The sequence below is a fragment of the Hyperolius riggenbachi genome, chromosome 4, assembly GCF_040937935.1.
Source record: "Hyperolius riggenbachi isolate aHypRig1 chromosome 4, aHypRig1.pri, whole genome shotgun sequence".
NCBI classification, from domain to species: Eukaryota; Metazoa; Chordata; class Amphibia; order Anura; family Hyperoliidae; genus Hyperolius; species Hyperolius riggenbachi.
Genome location: NC_090649.1, coordinates 25,223,135 through 25,237,093, shown reverse-complemented (window position 1 = coordinate 25,237,093; position 13,959 = coordinate 25,223,135). Strand labels below are relative to the sequence as shown.

General features: G+C 46.7%; 25 non-coding genes across 25 annotated transcripts; all 25 read right to left on the bottom strand.

Annotated features, from left to right (window-relative positions):
- Positions 1-148: 148 nt before the first annotated feature.
- On the bottom strand, positions 149-247 carry TRNAY-GUA (transfer RNA tyrosine (anticodon GUA)). Its single transcript has 2 exons — positions 211-247; positions 149-184 (listed from the first exon to the last, which is right to left on the bottom strand). It is a non-coding gene; the product is annotated as a tRNA-Tyr (tRNA).
- A 106-nt stretch (positions 248-353) lies between these two features.
- Positions 354-426, bottom strand: TRNAA-AGC (transfer RNA alanine (anticodon AGC)). Its single transcript has one exon. It is a non-coding gene; the product is annotated as a tRNA-Ala (tRNA).
- Positions 427-1,166: 740 nt separating this feature from the next.
- On the bottom strand, positions 1,167-1,265 carry TRNAY-GUA (transfer RNA tyrosine (anticodon GUA)). The gene is made up of 2 exons: positions 1,229-1,265; positions 1,167-1,202 (listed from the first exon to the last, which is right to left on the bottom strand). It is a non-coding gene; the product is annotated as a tRNA-Tyr (tRNA).
- A 106-nt stretch (positions 1,266-1,371) lies between these two features.
- Positions 1,372-1,444, bottom strand: TRNAA-AGC (transfer RNA alanine (anticodon AGC)). The gene has a single exon. It is a non-coding gene; the product is annotated as a tRNA-Ala (tRNA).
- A 945-nt stretch (positions 1,445-2,389) lies between these two features.
- On the bottom strand, positions 2,390-2,462 carry TRNAA-AGC (transfer RNA alanine (anticodon AGC)). Its single transcript has one exon. It is a non-coding gene; the product is annotated as a tRNA-Ala (tRNA).
- A 739-nt stretch (positions 2,463-3,201) lies between these two features.
- TRNAY-GUA (transfer RNA tyrosine (anticodon GUA)) lies at positions 3,202-3,300 on the bottom strand. The gene is made up of 2 exons: positions 3,264-3,300; positions 3,202-3,237 (listed from the first exon to the last, which is right to left on the bottom strand). It is a non-coding gene; the product is annotated as a tRNA-Tyr (tRNA).
- A 106-nt stretch (positions 3,301-3,406) lies between these two features.
- TRNAA-AGC (transfer RNA alanine (anticodon AGC)) lies at positions 3,407-3,479 on the bottom strand. The gene has a single exon. It is a non-coding gene; the product is annotated as a tRNA-Ala (tRNA).
- Positions 3,480-4,218: 739 nt separating this feature from the next.
- TRNAY-GUA (transfer RNA tyrosine (anticodon GUA)) lies at positions 4,219-4,317 on the bottom strand. The gene is made up of 2 exons: positions 4,281-4,317; positions 4,219-4,254 (listed from the first exon to the last, which is right to left on the bottom strand). It is a non-coding gene; the product is annotated as a tRNA-Tyr (tRNA).
- A 106-nt stretch (positions 4,318-4,423) lies between these two features.
- Positions 4,424-4,496, bottom strand: TRNAA-AGC (transfer RNA alanine (anticodon AGC)). Its single transcript has one exon. It is a non-coding gene; the product is annotated as a tRNA-Ala (tRNA).
- Positions 4,497-5,235: 739 nt separating this feature from the next.
- On the bottom strand, positions 5,236-5,334 carry TRNAY-GUA (transfer RNA tyrosine (anticodon GUA)). Its single transcript has 2 exons — positions 5,298-5,334; positions 5,236-5,271 (listed from the first exon to the last, which is right to left on the bottom strand). It is a non-coding gene; the product is annotated as a tRNA-Tyr (tRNA).
- Positions 5,335-6,252: 918 nt separating this feature from the next.
- On the bottom strand, positions 6,253-6,351 carry TRNAY-GUA (transfer RNA tyrosine (anticodon GUA)). Its single transcript has 2 exons — positions 6,315-6,351; positions 6,253-6,288 (listed from the first exon to the last, which is right to left on the bottom strand). It is a non-coding gene; the product is annotated as a tRNA-Tyr (tRNA).
- A 106-nt stretch (positions 6,352-6,457) lies between these two features.
- On the bottom strand, positions 6,458-6,530 carry TRNAA-AGC (transfer RNA alanine (anticodon AGC)). The gene has a single exon. It is a non-coding gene; the product is annotated as a tRNA-Ala (tRNA).
- A 739-nt stretch (positions 6,531-7,269) lies between these two features.
- Positions 7,270-7,368, bottom strand: TRNAY-GUA (transfer RNA tyrosine (anticodon GUA)). The gene is made up of 2 exons: positions 7,332-7,368; positions 7,270-7,305 (listed from the first exon to the last, which is right to left on the bottom strand). It is a non-coding gene; the product is annotated as a tRNA-Tyr (tRNA).
- Positions 7,369-7,474: 106 nt separating this feature from the next.
- TRNAA-AGC (transfer RNA alanine (anticodon AGC)) lies at positions 7,475-7,547 on the bottom strand. Its single transcript has one exon. It is a non-coding gene; the product is annotated as a tRNA-Ala (tRNA).
- Positions 7,548-8,286: 739 nt separating this feature from the next.
- Positions 8,287-8,385, bottom strand: TRNAY-GUA (transfer RNA tyrosine (anticodon GUA)). Its single transcript has 2 exons — positions 8,349-8,385; positions 8,287-8,322 (listed from the first exon to the last, which is right to left on the bottom strand). It is a non-coding gene; the product is annotated as a tRNA-Tyr (tRNA).
- A 918-nt stretch (positions 8,386-9,303) lies between these two features.
- On the bottom strand, positions 9,304-9,402 carry TRNAY-GUA (transfer RNA tyrosine (anticodon GUA)). The gene is made up of 2 exons: positions 9,366-9,402; positions 9,304-9,339 (listed from the first exon to the last, which is right to left on the bottom strand). It is a non-coding gene; the product is annotated as a tRNA-Tyr (tRNA).
- Positions 9,403-9,508: 106 nt separating this feature from the next.
- TRNAA-AGC (transfer RNA alanine (anticodon AGC)) lies at positions 9,509-9,581 on the bottom strand. The gene has a single exon. It is a non-coding gene; the product is annotated as a tRNA-Ala (tRNA).
- A 738-nt stretch (positions 9,582-10,319) lies between these two features.
- Positions 10,320-10,418, bottom strand: TRNAY-GUA (transfer RNA tyrosine (anticodon GUA)). Its single transcript has 2 exons — positions 10,382-10,418; positions 10,320-10,355 (listed from the first exon to the last, which is right to left on the bottom strand). It is a non-coding gene; the product is annotated as a tRNA-Tyr (tRNA).
- Positions 10,419-10,524: 106 nt separating this feature from the next.
- TRNAA-AGC (transfer RNA alanine (anticodon AGC)) lies at positions 10,525-10,597 on the bottom strand. Its single transcript has one exon. It is a non-coding gene; the product is annotated as a tRNA-Ala (tRNA).
- Positions 10,598-11,336: 739 nt separating this feature from the next.
- Positions 11,337-11,435, bottom strand: TRNAY-GUA (transfer RNA tyrosine (anticodon GUA)). Its single transcript has 2 exons — positions 11,399-11,435; positions 11,337-11,372 (listed from the first exon to the last, which is right to left on the bottom strand). It is a non-coding gene; the product is annotated as a tRNA-Tyr (tRNA).
- A 106-nt stretch (positions 11,436-11,541) lies between these two features.
- Positions 11,542-11,614, bottom strand: TRNAA-AGC (transfer RNA alanine (anticodon AGC)). Its single transcript has one exon. It is a non-coding gene; the product is annotated as a tRNA-Ala (tRNA).
- Positions 11,615-12,352: 738 nt separating this feature from the next.
- On the bottom strand, positions 12,353-12,451 carry TRNAY-GUA (transfer RNA tyrosine (anticodon GUA)). The gene is made up of 2 exons: positions 12,415-12,451; positions 12,353-12,388 (listed from the first exon to the last, which is right to left on the bottom strand). It is a non-coding gene; the product is annotated as a tRNA-Tyr (tRNA).
- Positions 12,452-12,557: 106 nt separating this feature from the next.
- On the bottom strand, positions 12,558-12,630 carry TRNAA-AGC (transfer RNA alanine (anticodon AGC)). The gene has a single exon. It is a non-coding gene; the product is annotated as a tRNA-Ala (tRNA).
- A 738-nt stretch (positions 12,631-13,368) lies between these two features.
- TRNAY-GUA (transfer RNA tyrosine (anticodon GUA)) lies at positions 13,369-13,467 on the bottom strand. Its single transcript has 2 exons — positions 13,431-13,467; positions 13,369-13,404 (listed from the first exon to the last, which is right to left on the bottom strand). It is a non-coding gene; the product is annotated as a tRNA-Tyr (tRNA).
- A 106-nt stretch (positions 13,468-13,573) lies between these two features.
- Positions 13,574-13,646, bottom strand: TRNAA-AGC (transfer RNA alanine (anticodon AGC)). Its single transcript has one exon. It is a non-coding gene; the product is annotated as a tRNA-Ala (tRNA).
- Between the last annotated feature and the right edge of the window lie 313 nt (positions 13,647-13,959).

The following is a 13,959-nucleotide window of genomic DNA, read 5'->3' as shown; positions in this document are numbered from 1 at the left end:
GGCAGGTAGAAGCCCAAAAATGGTTTGCCAGAGATGTGGGCCGTTTTCCACTAAAGCGGTGGAGTAAGGAAGACGCTGTTGTATCATGGGATGCAAACGGGAAAGGGTCAACAAGAAAGACGGTGTGTTATCAACGTGACGTAAAAGTTCCTTCGAGCCGGAATCGAACCAGCAACCTAAGGATTACAGTTTTCTCAACATTTTGTCACTCTACAGTCCTCCGCTCTACCAGCTGAGCTATCGAAGGATACCCCAGCTAAGGTTTTGCCAGCCTTTGATCCTCATTCCTAGCGAGCGGAAGGTGCAGAAAATGAGTGTTTGTCTCTGGGGTTCAAGATGGAAAAGCATGTGTGTGGAGGATGCGGGCATCGATCCCGCTACCTCTCGCATGCTAAGCGAGCGCTCTACCATTTGAGCTAATCCCCCATCTATACACATCTGCGCAAGAGACGCGGGCGGATGAGCGGAACTGCGATGTCAGAGTTAACGATGGAACGCCACACAGTTTCATTGGAATGGAGGACTGTGTATTTTACAACATTTCTTTTGTCTTCACAGAGTGTTGAGCAAGGGGTCAACAAAAAGTAGGAATTTTAGAAAGGTGTGATACAACCGGTAAAAAGTAATCAGACTCCCAAAAGTGGAAGCAGACAAAACGGGTCGCTAGAGGTATTAAGTCAAATACAAAGCACTTTGTCTTCAAACAAAGTAGTGGGCTGCTGCCAATAAGGGTCGCTACTGACTTTAGTTCTTCTCCAATGCCCTAGTAGATGAAATGGAAAGTGGGAGATAGCACTCTTGCCCTTGTTGCTTTTTTTTTTGTGCTCTGGACTGAGGTGCAGTGAGGCTAAAAAGGGGGAACTTGATGGCCACTGAGCTATGAAAGGATACCCCACAAGAGTCTTTTTTGGCCTTTGATCCTCAACCCTACCCAGCTGAACTCTGTAACTCTTTCTAGCAAGCTGCCCGACTCCCCTTTTTTAATTGAGTCAGGGTAACAGTAATAGGTAATTACCCTGGCAGGTAGAAGCCCAAAAATGGTTTGCCAGAGATGTGGGCCGTTTTCCACTAAAGCGGTGGAGTAAGGAAGACGCTGTTGTATCATGGGATGCAAACGGGAAAGGGTCAACAAGAAAGACGGTGTGTTATCAACGTGACGTAAAAGTTCCTTCGAGCCGGAATCGAACCAGCGACCTAAGGATTACAGTTTTCTCGACATTTTGTCAATCTACAGTCCTCCGCTCTACCAGCTGAGCTATCGAAGGATACCCCAGCTAAGGTTTTGCCAGCCTTTGATCCTCATTCCTAGCGAGCGGAAGGTGCAGAAAATGAGTGTTTGTCTCTGGGGTTCAAGATGGAAAAGCATGTGTGTGGAGGATGCGGGCATCGATCCCACTACCTCTCGCATGCTAAGCGAGCGCTCTACCATTTGAGCTAATCCCCCATCTATACACATCTGTGCAAGAGACGCGGGCGGATGAGCGGAACTGCGATGTCAGAGTTAACGATGGAACGCCACACAGTTTCATTGGAATGGAGGACTGTGTATTTTACAACATTTCTTTTGTCTTCACAGAGTGTTGAGCAAGGGGTCAACAAAAAGTAGGAATTTTAGAAAGGTGTGATACAACCGGTAAAAAGTAATCAGACTCCCAAAAGTGGAAGCAGACAAAACGGGTCGCTAGAGGTATTAAGTCAAATACAAAGCACTTTGTCTTCAAACAAAGTAGTGGGCTGCTGCCAATAAGGGTCGCTACTGACTTTAGTTCTTCTCCAATGACCTAGTAGATGGAATGGAAAGTGGGAGATAGCACTCTTGCCCTTGTTGCTTTTTTTTTTGTGCTCTGGACTGAGGTGCAGTGAGGCTAAAAAGGGGGAACTTGATGGCCACTGAGCTATGAAAGGATACCCCACAAGAGTCTTTTTTGGCCTTTGATCCTCAACCCTACCCAGCTGAACTCTGTAACTCTTTCTAGCAAGCTGCCCGACTCCCCTTTTTTAATTGAGTCAGGGTAACAGTAATAGGTAATTACCCTGGCAGGTAGAAGCCCAAAAATGGTTTGCCAGAGATGTGGGCCGTTTTCCACTAAAGCGGTGGAGTAAGGAAGACGCTGTTGTATCATGGGATGCAAACGGGAAAGGGTCAACAAGAAAGACGGTGTGTTATCAACGTGACGTAAAAGTTCCTTTGAGCCGGAATCGAACCAGCGACCTAAGGATTACAGTTTTCTCGACATTTTGTCAATCTACAGTCCTCCGCTCTACCAGCTGAGCTATCGAAGGATACCCCAGCTAAGGTTTTGCCAGCCTTTGATCCTCATTCCTAGCGAGCGGAAGGTGCAGAAAATGAGTGTTTGTCTCTGGGGTTCAAGATGGAAAAGCATGTGTGTGGAGGATGCGGGCATCGATCCCGCTACCTCTCGCATGCTAAGCGAGCGCTCTACCATTTGAGCTAATCCCCCATCTATACACATCTGCGCAAGAGACGCGGGCGGATGAGCGGAACTGCGATGTCAGAGTTAACGATGGAACGCCACACAGTTTCATTGGAATGGAGGACTGTGTATTTTACAACATTTCTTTTGTCTTCACAGAGTGTTGAGCAAGGGGTCAACAAAAAGTAGGAATTTTAGAAAGGTGTGATACAACCGGTAAAAAGTAATCAGACTCCCAAAAGTGGAAGCAGACAAAACGGGTCGCTAGAGGTATTAAGTCAAATACAAAGCACTTTGTCTTCAAACAAAGTAGTGGGCTGCTGCCAATAAGGGTCGCTACTGACTTTAGTTCTTCTCCAATGCCCTAGTAGATGAAATGGAAAGTGGGAGATAGCACTCTTGCCCTTGTTGCTTTTTTTTTGTGCTCTGGACTGAGGTGCAGTGAGGCTAAAAAGGGGGAACTTGATGGCCACTGAGCTATGAAAGGATACCCCACAAGAGTCTTTTTTGGCCTTTGATCCTCAACCCTACCCAGCTGAACTCTGTAACTCTTTCTAGCAAGCTGCCCGACTCCCCTTTTTTAATTGAGTCAGGGTAACAGTAATAGGTAATTACCCTGGCAGGTAGAAGCCCAAAAATGGTTTGCCAGAGATGTGGGCCGTTTTCCACTAAAGCGGTGGAGTAAGGAAGACGCTGTTGTATCATGGGATGCAAACGGGAAAGGGTCAACAAGAAAGACGGTGTGTTATCAACGTGACGTAAAAGTTCCTTCGAGCCGGAATCGAACCAGCGACCTAAGGATTACAGTTTTCTCAACATTTTGTCAATCTACAGTCCTCCGCTCTACCAGCTGAGCTATCGAAGGATACCCCAGCTAAGGTTTTGCCAGCCTTTGATCCTCATTCCTAGCGAGCGGAAGGTGCAGAAAATGAGTGTTTGTCTCTGGGGTTCAAGATGGAAAAGCATGTGTGTGGAGGATGCGGGCATCGATCCCGCTACCTCTCGCATGCTAAGCGAGCGCTCTACCATTTGAGCTAATCCCCCATCTATACACATCTGCGCAAGAGACGCGGGCGGATGAGCGGAACTGCGATGTCAGAGTTAACGATGGAACGCCACACAGTTTCATTGGAATGGAGGACTGTGTATTTTACAACATTTCTTTTGTCTTCACAGAGTGTTGAGCAAGGGGTCAACAAAAAGTAGGAATTTTAGAAAGGTGTGATACAACCGGTAAAAGGTAATCAGACTCCCAAAAGTGGAAGCAGACAAAACGGGTCGCTAGAGGTATTAAGTCAAATACAAAGCACTTTGTCTTCAAACAAAGTAGTGGGCTGCTGCCAATAAGGGTCGCTACTGACTTTAGTTCTTCTCCAATGACCTAGTAGATGGAATGGAAAGTGGGAGATAGCACTCTTGCCCTTGTTGCTTTTTTTTTGTGCTCTGGACTGAGGTGCAGTGAGGCTAAAAAGGGGGAACTTGATGGCCACTGAGCTATGAAAGGATACCCCACAAGAGTCTTTTTTGGCCTTTGATCCTCAACCCTACCCAGCTGAACTCTGTAACTCTTTCTAGCAAGCTGCCCGACTCCCCTTTTTTAATTGAGTCAGGGTAACAGTAATAGGTAATTACCCTGGCAGGTAGAAGCCCAAAAATGGTTTGCCAGAGATGTGGGCCGTTTTCCACTAAAGCGGTGGAGTAAGGAAGACGCTGTTGTATCATGGGATGCAAACGGGAAAGGGTCAACAAGAAAGACGGTGTGTTATCAACGTGACGTAAAAGTTCCTTCGAGCCGGAATCGAACCAGCGACCTAAGAATTACAGTTTTCTCAACATTTTGTCAATCTACAGTCCTCCGCTCTACCAGCTGAGCTATCGAAGGATACCCCAGCTAAGGTTTTGCCAGCCTTTGATCCTCATTCCTAGCGAGCGGAAGGTGCAGAAAATGAGTGTTTGTCTCTGGGGTTCAAGATGGAAAAGCATGTGTGTGGAGGATGCGGGCATCGATCCCGCTACCTCTCGCATGCTAAGCGAGCGCTCTACCATTTGAGCTAATCCCCCATCTATACACATCTGCGCAAGAGACGCGGGCGGATGAGCGGAACTGCGATGTCAGAGTTAACGATGGAACGCCACACAGTTTCATTGGAATGGAGGACTGTGTATTTTACAACATTTCTTTTGTCTTCACAGAGTGTTGAGCAAGGGGTCAACAAAAAGTAGGAATTTTAGAAAGGTGTGATACAACCGGTAAAAAGTAATCAGACTCCCAAAAGTGGAAGCAGACAAAACGGGTCGCTAGAGGTATTAAGTCAAATACAAAGCACTTTGTCTTCAAACAAAGTAGTGGGCTGCTGCCAATAAGGGTCGCTACTGACTTTAGTTCTTCTCCAATGCCCTAGTAGATGAAATGGAAAGTGGGAGATAGCACTCTTGCCCTTGTTGCTTTTTTTTTGTGCTCTGGACTGAGGTGCAGTGAGGCTAAAAAGGGGGAACTTGATGGCCACTGAGCTATGAAAGGATACCCCACAAGAGTCTTTTTTGGCCTTTGATCCTCAACCCTACCCAGCTGAACTCTGTAACTCTTTCTAGCAAGCTGCCCGACTCCCCTTTTTTAATTGAGTCAGGGTAACAGTAATAGGTAATTACCCTGGCAGGTAGAAGCCCAAAAATGGTTTGCCAGAGATGTGGGCCGTTTTCCACTAAAGCGGTGGAGTAAGGAAGACGCTGTTGTATCATGGGATGCAAACGGGAAAGGGTCAACAAGAAAGACGGTGTGTTATCAACGTGACGTAAAAGTTCCTTCGAGCCGGAATCAAACCAGCGACCTAAGGATTACAGTTTTCTCAACATTTTGTCAATCTACAGTCCTCCGCTCTACCAGCTGAGCTATCGAAGGATACCCCAGCTAAGGTTTTGCCAGCCTTTGATCCTCATTCCTAGCGAGCGGAAGGTGCAGAAAATGAGTGTTTGTCTCTGGGGTTCAAGATGGAAAAGCATGTGTGTGGAGGATGCTGGCATCGATCCCGCTACCTCTCGCATGCTAAGCGAGCGCTCTACCATTTGAGCTAATCCCCCATCTATACACATCTGCGCAAGAGACGCGGGCGGATGAGCGGAACTGCGATGTCAGAGTTAACGATGGAACGCCACACAGTTTCATTGGAATGGAGGACTGTGTATTTTACAACATTTCTTTTGTCTTCACAGAGTGTTGAGCAAGGGGTCAACAAAAAGTAGGAATTTTAGAAAGGTGTGATACAACCGGTAAAAAGTAATCAGACTCCCAAAAGTGGAAGCAGACAAAACGGGTCGCTAGAGGTATTAAGTCAAATACAAAGCACTTTGTCTTCAAACAAAGTAGTGGGCTGCTGCCAATAAGGGTCGCTACTGACTTTAGTTCTTCTCCAATGCCCTAGTAGATGAAATGGAAAGTGGGAGATAGCACTCTTGCCCTTGTTGCTTTTTTTTGCTGCTCTGGACTGAGGTGCAGTGAGGCTAAAAAGGGGGAACTTGATGGCCACTGAGCTATGAAAGGATACCCCACAAGAGTCTTTTTTGGCCTTTGATCCTCAACCCTACCCAGCTGAACTCTGTAACTCTTTCTAGCAAGCTGCCCGACTCCCCTTTTTTAATTGAGTCAGGGTAACAGTAATAGGTAATTACCCTGGCAGGTAGAAGCCCAAAAATGGTTTGCCAGAGATGTGGGCCATTTTCCACTAAAGCGGTGGAGTAAGGAAGACGCTGTTGTATCATGGGATGCAAACGGGAAAGGGTCAACAAGAAAGACGGTGTGTTATCAACGTGACGTAAAAGTTCCTTCGAGCCGGAATCGAACCAGCGACCTAAGGATTATAGTTTTCTCAACATTTTGTCAATCTACAGTCCTCCGCTCTACCAGCTGAGCTATCGAAGGATACCCCAGCTAAGGTTTTGCCAGCCTTTGATCCTCATTCCTAGCGAGCGGAAGGTGCAGAAAATGAGTGTTTGTCTCTGGGGTTCAAGATGGAAAAGCATGTGTGTGGAGGATGCGGGCATCGATCCCACTACCTCTCGCATGCTAAGCGAGCGCTCTACCATTTGAGCTAATCCCCCATCTATACACATCTGCGCAAGAGACGCGGGCGGATGAGCGGAACTGCGATGTCAGAGTTAACGATGGAACGCCACACAGTTTCATTGGAATGGAGGACTGTGTATTTTACAACATTTCTTTTGTCTTCACAGAGTGTTGAGCAAGGGGTCAACAAAAAGTAGGAATTTTAGAAAGGTGTGATACAACCGGTAAAAAGTAATCAGACTCCCAAAAGTGGAAGCAGACAAAACGGGTCGCTAGAGGTATTAAGTCAAATACAAAGCACTTTGTCTTCAAACAAAGTAGTGGGCTGCTGCCAATAAGGGTCGCTACTGACTTTAGTTCTTCTCCAATGCCCTAGTAGATGAAATGGAAAGTGGGAGATAGCACTCTTGCCCTTGTTGCTTTTTTTTTGTGCTCTGGACTGAGGTGCAGTGAGGCTAAAAAGGGGGAACTTGATGGCCACTGAGCTATGAAAGGATACCCCACAAGAGTCTTTTTTGGCCTTTGATCCTCAACCCTACCCAGCTGAACTCTGTAACTCTTTCTAGCAAGCTGCCCGACTCCCCTTTTTTAATTGAGTCAGGGTAACAGTAATAGGTAATTACCCTGGCAGGTAGAAGCCCAAAAATGGTTTGCCAGAGATGTGGGCCGTTTTCCACTAAAGCGGTGGAGTAAGGAAGACGCTGTTGTATCATGGGATGCAAACGGGAAAGGGTCAACAAGAAAGACGATGTGTTATCAACGTGACGTAAAAGTTCCTTCAAGCCGGAATCGAACCAGCGACCTAAGGATTACAGTTTTCTCAACATTTTGTCAATCTACAGTCCTCCGCTCTACCAGCTGAGCTATCGAAGGATACCCCAGCTAAGGTTTTGCCAGCCTTTGATCCTCATTCCTAGCGAGCGGAAGGTGCAGAAAATGAGTGTTTGTCTCTGGGGTTCAAGATGGAAAAGCATGTGTGTGGAGGATGCGGGCATCGATCCCGCTACCTCTCGCATGCTAAGCGAGCGCTCTACCATTTGAGCTAATCCCCCATCTATACACATCTGCGCAAGAGACGCGGGCGGATGAGCGGAACTGCGATGTCAGAGTTAACGATGGAACGCCACACAGTTTCATTGGAATGGAGGACTGTGTATTTTACAACATTTCTTTTGTCTTCACAGAGTGTTGAGCAAGGGGTCAACAAAAAGTAGGAATTTTAGAAAGGTGTGATACAACCGGTAAAAAGTAATCAGACTCCCGAAAGTGGAAGCAGACAAAACGGGTCGCTAGAGGTATTAAGTCAAATACAAAGCACTTTGTCTTCAAACAAAGTAGTGGGCTGCTGCCAATAAGGGTCGCTACTGACTTTAGTTCTTCTCCAATGCCCTAGTAGATGAAATGGAAAGTGGGAGATAGCACTCTTGCCCTTGTTGCTTTTTTTTTGTGCTCTGGACTGAGGTGCAGTGAGGCTAAAAAGGGGGAACTTGATGGCCACTGAGCTATGAAAGGATACCCCACAAGAGTCTTTTTTGGCCTTTGATCCTCAACCCTACCCAGCTGAACTCTGTAACTCTTTCTAGCAAGCTGCCCGACTCCCCTTTTTTAATTGAGTCAGGGTAACAGTAATAGGTAATTACCCTGGCAGGTAGAAGCCCAAAAATGGTTTGCCAGAGATGTGGGCCGTTTTCCACTAAAGCGGTGGAGTAAGGAAGACGCTGTTGTATCATGGGATGCAAACGGGAAAGGGTCAACAAGAAAGACGGTGTGTTATCAACGTGACGTAAAAGTTCCTTCGAGCCGGAATCGAACCAGCGACCTAAGGATTACAGTTTTCTCAACATTTTGTCAATCTACAGTCCTCCGCTCTACCAGCTGAGCTATCGAAGGATACCCCAGCTAAGGTTTTGCCAGCCTTTGATCCTCATTCCTAGCGAGCGGAAGGTGCAGAAAATGAGTGTTTGTCTCTGGGGTTCAAGATGGAAAAGCATGTGTGTGGAGGATGCGGGCATCAATCCCGCTACCTCTCGCATGCTAAGCGAGCGCTCTACCATTTGAGCTAATCCCCCATCTATACACATCTGCGCAAGAGACGCGGGCGGATGAGCGGAACTGCGATGTCAGAGTTAACGATGGAACGCCACACAGTTTCATTGGAATGGAGGACTGTGTATTTTACAACATTTCTTTTGTCTTCACAGAGTGTTGAGCAAGGGGTCAACAAAAAGTAGGAATTTTAGAAAGGTGTGATACAACCGGTAAAAAGTAATCAGACTCCCAAAAGTGGAAGCAGACAAAACGGGTCGCTAGAGGTATTAAGTCAAATACAAAGCACTTTGTCTTCAAACAAAGTAGTGGGCTGCTGCCAATAAGGGTCGCTACTGACTTTAGTTCTTCTCCAATGACCTAGTAGATGGAATGGAAAGTGGGAGATAGCACTCTTGCCCTTGTTGCTTTTTTTTTGTGCTCTGGACTGAGGTGCAGTGAGGCTAAAAAGGGGGAACTTGATGGCCACTGAGCTATGAAAGGATACCCCACAAGAGTCTTTTTTGGCCTTTGATCCTCAACCCTACCCAGCTGAACTCTGTAACTCTTTCTAGCAAGCTGCCCGACTCCCCTTTTTTAATTGAGTCAGGGTAACAGTAATAGGTAATTACCCTGGCAGGTAGAAGCCCAAAAATGGTTTGCCAGAGATGTGGGCCGTTTTCCACTAAAGCGGTGGAGTAAGGAAGACGCTGTTGTATCATGGGATGCAAACGGGAAAGGGTCAACAAGAAAGACGGTGTGTTATCAACGTGACGTAAAAGTTCCTTCGAGCCGGAATCGAACCAGCGACCTAAGGATTACAGTTTTCTCAACATTTTGTCAATCTACAGTCCTCCGCTCTACCAGCTGAGCTATCGAAGGATACCCCAGCTAAGGTTTTGCCAGCCTTTGATCCTCATTCCTAGCGAGCGGAAGGTGCAGAAAATGAGTGTTTGTCTCTGGGGTTCAAGATGGAAAAGCATGTGTGTGGAGGATGCGGGCATCGATCCCGCTACCTCTCGCATGCTAAGCGAGCGCTCTACCATTTGAGCTAATCCCCCATCTATACACATCTGCGCAAGAGACGCGGGCGGATGAGCGGAACTGCGATGTCAGAGTTAACGATGGAACGCCACACAGTTTCATTGGAATGGAGGACTGTGTATTTTACAACATTTCTTTTGTCTTCACAGAGTGTTGAGCAAGGGGTCAACAAAAAGTAGGAATTTTAGAAAGGTGTGATACAACCGGTAAAAAGTAATCAGACTCCCAAAAGTGGAAGCAGACAAAACGGGTAGCTAGAGGTATTAAGTCAAATACAAAGCACTTTGTCTTCAAACAAAGTAGTGGGCTGCTGCCAATAAGGGTCGCTACTGACTTTAGTTCTTCTCCAATGCCCTAGTAGATGAAATGGAAAGTGGGAGATAGCACTCTTGCCCTTGTTGCTTTTTTTTGTGCTCTGGACTGAGGTGCAGTGAGGCTAAAAAGGGGGAACTTGATGGCCACTGAGCTATGAAAGGATACCCCACAAGAGTCTTTTTTGGCCTTTGATCCTCAACCCTACCCAGCTGAACTCTGTAACTCTTTCTAGCAAGCTGCCCGACTCCCCTTTTTTAATTGAGTCAGGGTAACAGTAATAGGTAATTACCCTGGCAGGTAGAAGCCCAAAAATGGTTTGCCAGAGATGTGGGCCGTTTTCCACTAAAGCGGTGGAGTAAGGAAGACGCTGTTGTATCATGGGATGCAAACGGGAAAGGGTCAACAAGAAAGACGGTGTGTTATCAACGTGACGTAAAAGTTCCTTCGAGCCGGAATCGAACCAGCGACCTAAGGATTACAGTTTTCTCAACATTTTGTCAATCTACAGTCCTCCGCTCTACCAGCTGAGCTATCGAAGGATACCCCAGCTAAGGTTTTGCCAGCCTTTGATCCTCATTCCTAGCGAGCGGAAGGTGCAGAAAATGAGTGTTTGTCTCTGGGGTTCAAGATGGAAAAGCATGTGTGTGGAGGATGCGGGCATCGATCCCGCTACCTCTCGCATGCTAAGCGAGCGCTCTACCATTTGAGCTAATCCCCCATCTATACACATCTGCGCAAGAGACGCGGGCGGATGAGCGGAACTGCGATGTCAGAGTTAACGATGGAACGCCACACAGTTTCATTGGAATGGAGGACTGTGTATTTTACAACATTTCTTTTGTCTTCACAGAGTGTTGAGCAAGGGGTCAACAAAAAGTAGGAATTTTAGAAAGGTGTGATACAACCGGTAAAAAGTAATCAGACTCCCAAAAGTGGAAGCAGACAAAACGGGTCGCTAGAGGTATTAAGTCAAATACAAAGCACTTTGTCTTCAAACAAAGTAGTGGGCTGCTGCCAATAAGGGTCGCTACTGACTTTAGTTCTTCTCCAATGCCCTAGTAGATGAAATGGAAAGTGGGAGATAGCACTCTTGCCCTTGTTGCTTTTTTTTTGTGCTCTGGACTGAGGTGCAGTGAGGCTAAAAAGGGGGAACTTGATGGCCACTGAGCTATGAAAGGATACCCCACAAGAGTCTTTTTTGGCCTTTGATCCTCAACCCTACCCAGCTGAACTCTGTAACTCTTTCTAGCAAGCTGCCCGACTCCCCTTTTTTAATTGAGTCAGGGTAACAGTAATAGGTAATTACCCTGGCAGGTAGAAGCCCAAAAATGGTTTGCCAGAGATGTGGGCCGTTTTCCACTAAAGCGGTGGAGTAAGGAAGACGCTGTTGTATCATGGGATGCAAACGGGAAAGGGTCAACAAGAAAGACGGTGTGTTATCAACGTGACGTAAAAGTTCCTTCGAGCCGGAATCGAACCAGCGACCTAAGGATTACAGTTTTCTCAAAATTTTGTCAATCTACAGTCCTCCGCTCTACCAGCTGAGCTATCGAAGGATACCCCAGCTAAGGTTTTGCCAGCCTTTGATCCTCATTCCTAGCGAGCGGCAGGTGCAGAAAATGAGTGTTTGTCTCTGGGGTTCAAGATGGAAAAGCATGTGTGTGGAGGATGCGGGCATCGATCCCGCTACCTCTCGCATGCTAAGCGAGCGCTCTACCATTTGAGCTAATCCCCCATCTATACACATCTGCGCAAGAGACGCGGGCGGATGAGCGGAACTGCGATGTCAGAGTTAACGATGGAACGCCACACAGTTTCATTGGAATGGAGGACTGTGTATTTTACAACATTACTTTTGTCTTCACAGAGTGTTGAGCAAGGGGTCAACAAAAAGTAGGAATTTTAGAAAGGTGTGATACAACCGGTAAAAAGTAATCAGACTCCCAAAAGTGGAAGCAGACAAAACGGGTCGCTAGAGGTATTAAGTCAAATACAAAGCACTTTGTCTTCAAACAAAGTAGTGGGCTGCTGCCAATAAGGGTCGCTACTGACTTTAGTTCTTCTCCAATGCCCTAGTAGATGAAATGGAAAGTGGGAGATAGCACTCTTGCCCTTGTTGCTTTTTTTTGTGCTCTGGACTGAGGTGCAGTGAGGCTAAAAAGGGGGAACTTGATGGCCACTGAGCTATGAAAGGATACCCCACAAGAGTCTTTTTTGGCCTTTGATCCTCAACCCTACCCAGCTGAACTCTGTAACTCTTTCTAGCAAGCTGCCCAACTCCCCTTTTTTAATTGAGTCAGGGTAACAGTAATAGGTAATTACCCTGGCAGGTAGAAGCCCAAAAATGGTTTGCCAGAGATGTGGGCCGTTTTCCACTAAAGCGGTGGAGTAAGGAAGACGCTGTTGTATCATGGGATGCAAACGGGAAAGGGTCAACAAGAAAGACGGTGTGTTATCAACGTGACGTAAAAGTTCCTTCGAGCCGGAATCGAACCAGCGACCTAAGGATTACAGTTTTCTCAACATTTTGTCAATCTACAGTCCTCCGCTCTACCAGCTGAGCTATCAAAGGATACCCCAGCTAAGGTTTTGCCAGCCTTTGATCCTCATTCCTAGCGAGCGGAAGGTGCAGAAAATGAGTGTTTGTCTCTGGGGTTCAAGATGGAAAAGCATGTGTGTGGAGGATGCGGGCATCGATCCCGCTACCTCTCGCATGCTAAGCGAGCGCTCTACCATTTGAGCTAATCCCCCATCTATACACATCTGCGCAAGAGACGCGGGCGGATGAGCGGAACTGCGATGTCAGAGTTAACGATGGAACGCCACACAGTTTCATTGGAATGGAGGACTGTGTATTTTACAACATTTCTTTTGTCTTCACAGAGTGTTGAGCAAGGGGTCAACAAAAAGTAGGAATTTTAGAAAGGTGTGATACAACCGGTAAAAAGTAATCAGACTCCCAAAAGTGGAAGCAGACAAAACGGGTCGCTAGAGGTATTAAGTCAAATACAAAGCACTTTGTCTTCAAACAAAGTAGTGGGCTGCTGCCAATAAGGGTCGCTACTGACTTTAGTTCTTCTCCAATGACCTAGTAGATGGAATGGAAAGTGGGAGATAGCACTCTTGCCCTTGTTGCTTTTTTTTGTGCTCTGGACTGAGGTGCAGTGAGGCTAAAAAGGGGGAACTTGATGGCCACTGAGCTATGAAAGGATACCCCACAAGAGTCTTTTTTGGCCTTTGATCCTCAACCCTACCCAGCTGAACTCTGTAACTCTTTCTAGCAAGCTGCCCGACTCCCCTTTTTTAATTGAGTCAGGGTAACAGTAATAGGTAATTACCCTGGCAGGTAGAAGCCCAAAAATGGTTTGCCAGAGATGTGGGCCGTTTTCCACTAAAGCGGTGGAGTAAGGAAGACGCTGTTGTATCATGGGATGCAAACGGGAAAGGGTCAACAAGAAAGACGGTGTGTTATCAACGTGACGTAAAAGTTCCTTCGAGCCGGAATCGAACCAGCGACCTAAGGATTACAGTTTTCTCAACATTTTGTCAATCTACAGTCCTCCGCTCTACCAGCTGAGCTATCGAAGGATACCCCAGCTAAGGTTTTGCCAGCCTTTGATCCTCATTCCTAGCGAGCGGAAGGTGCAGAAAATGAGTGTTTGTCTCTGGGGTTCAAGATGGAAAAGCATGTGTGTGGAGGATGCGGGCATCGATCCCGCTACCTCTCGCATGCTAAGCGAGCGCTCTACCATTTGAGCTAATCCCCCATCTATACACATCTGCGCAAGAGACGCGGGCGGATGAGCGGAACTGCGATGTCAGAGTTAACGATGGAACGCCACACAGTTTCATTGGAATGGAGGACTGTGTATTTTACAACATTTCTTTTGTCTTCACAGAGTGTTGAGCAAGGGGTCAACAAAAAGTAGGAATTTTAGAAAGGTGTGATACAACCGGTAAAAAGTAATCAGACTCCCAAAAGTGGAAGCAGACAAAACGGGTCGCTAGAGGTATTAAGTCAAATACAAAGCACTTTGTCTTCAAACAAAGTAGTGGGCTGCTGCCAATAAGGGTCGCTAC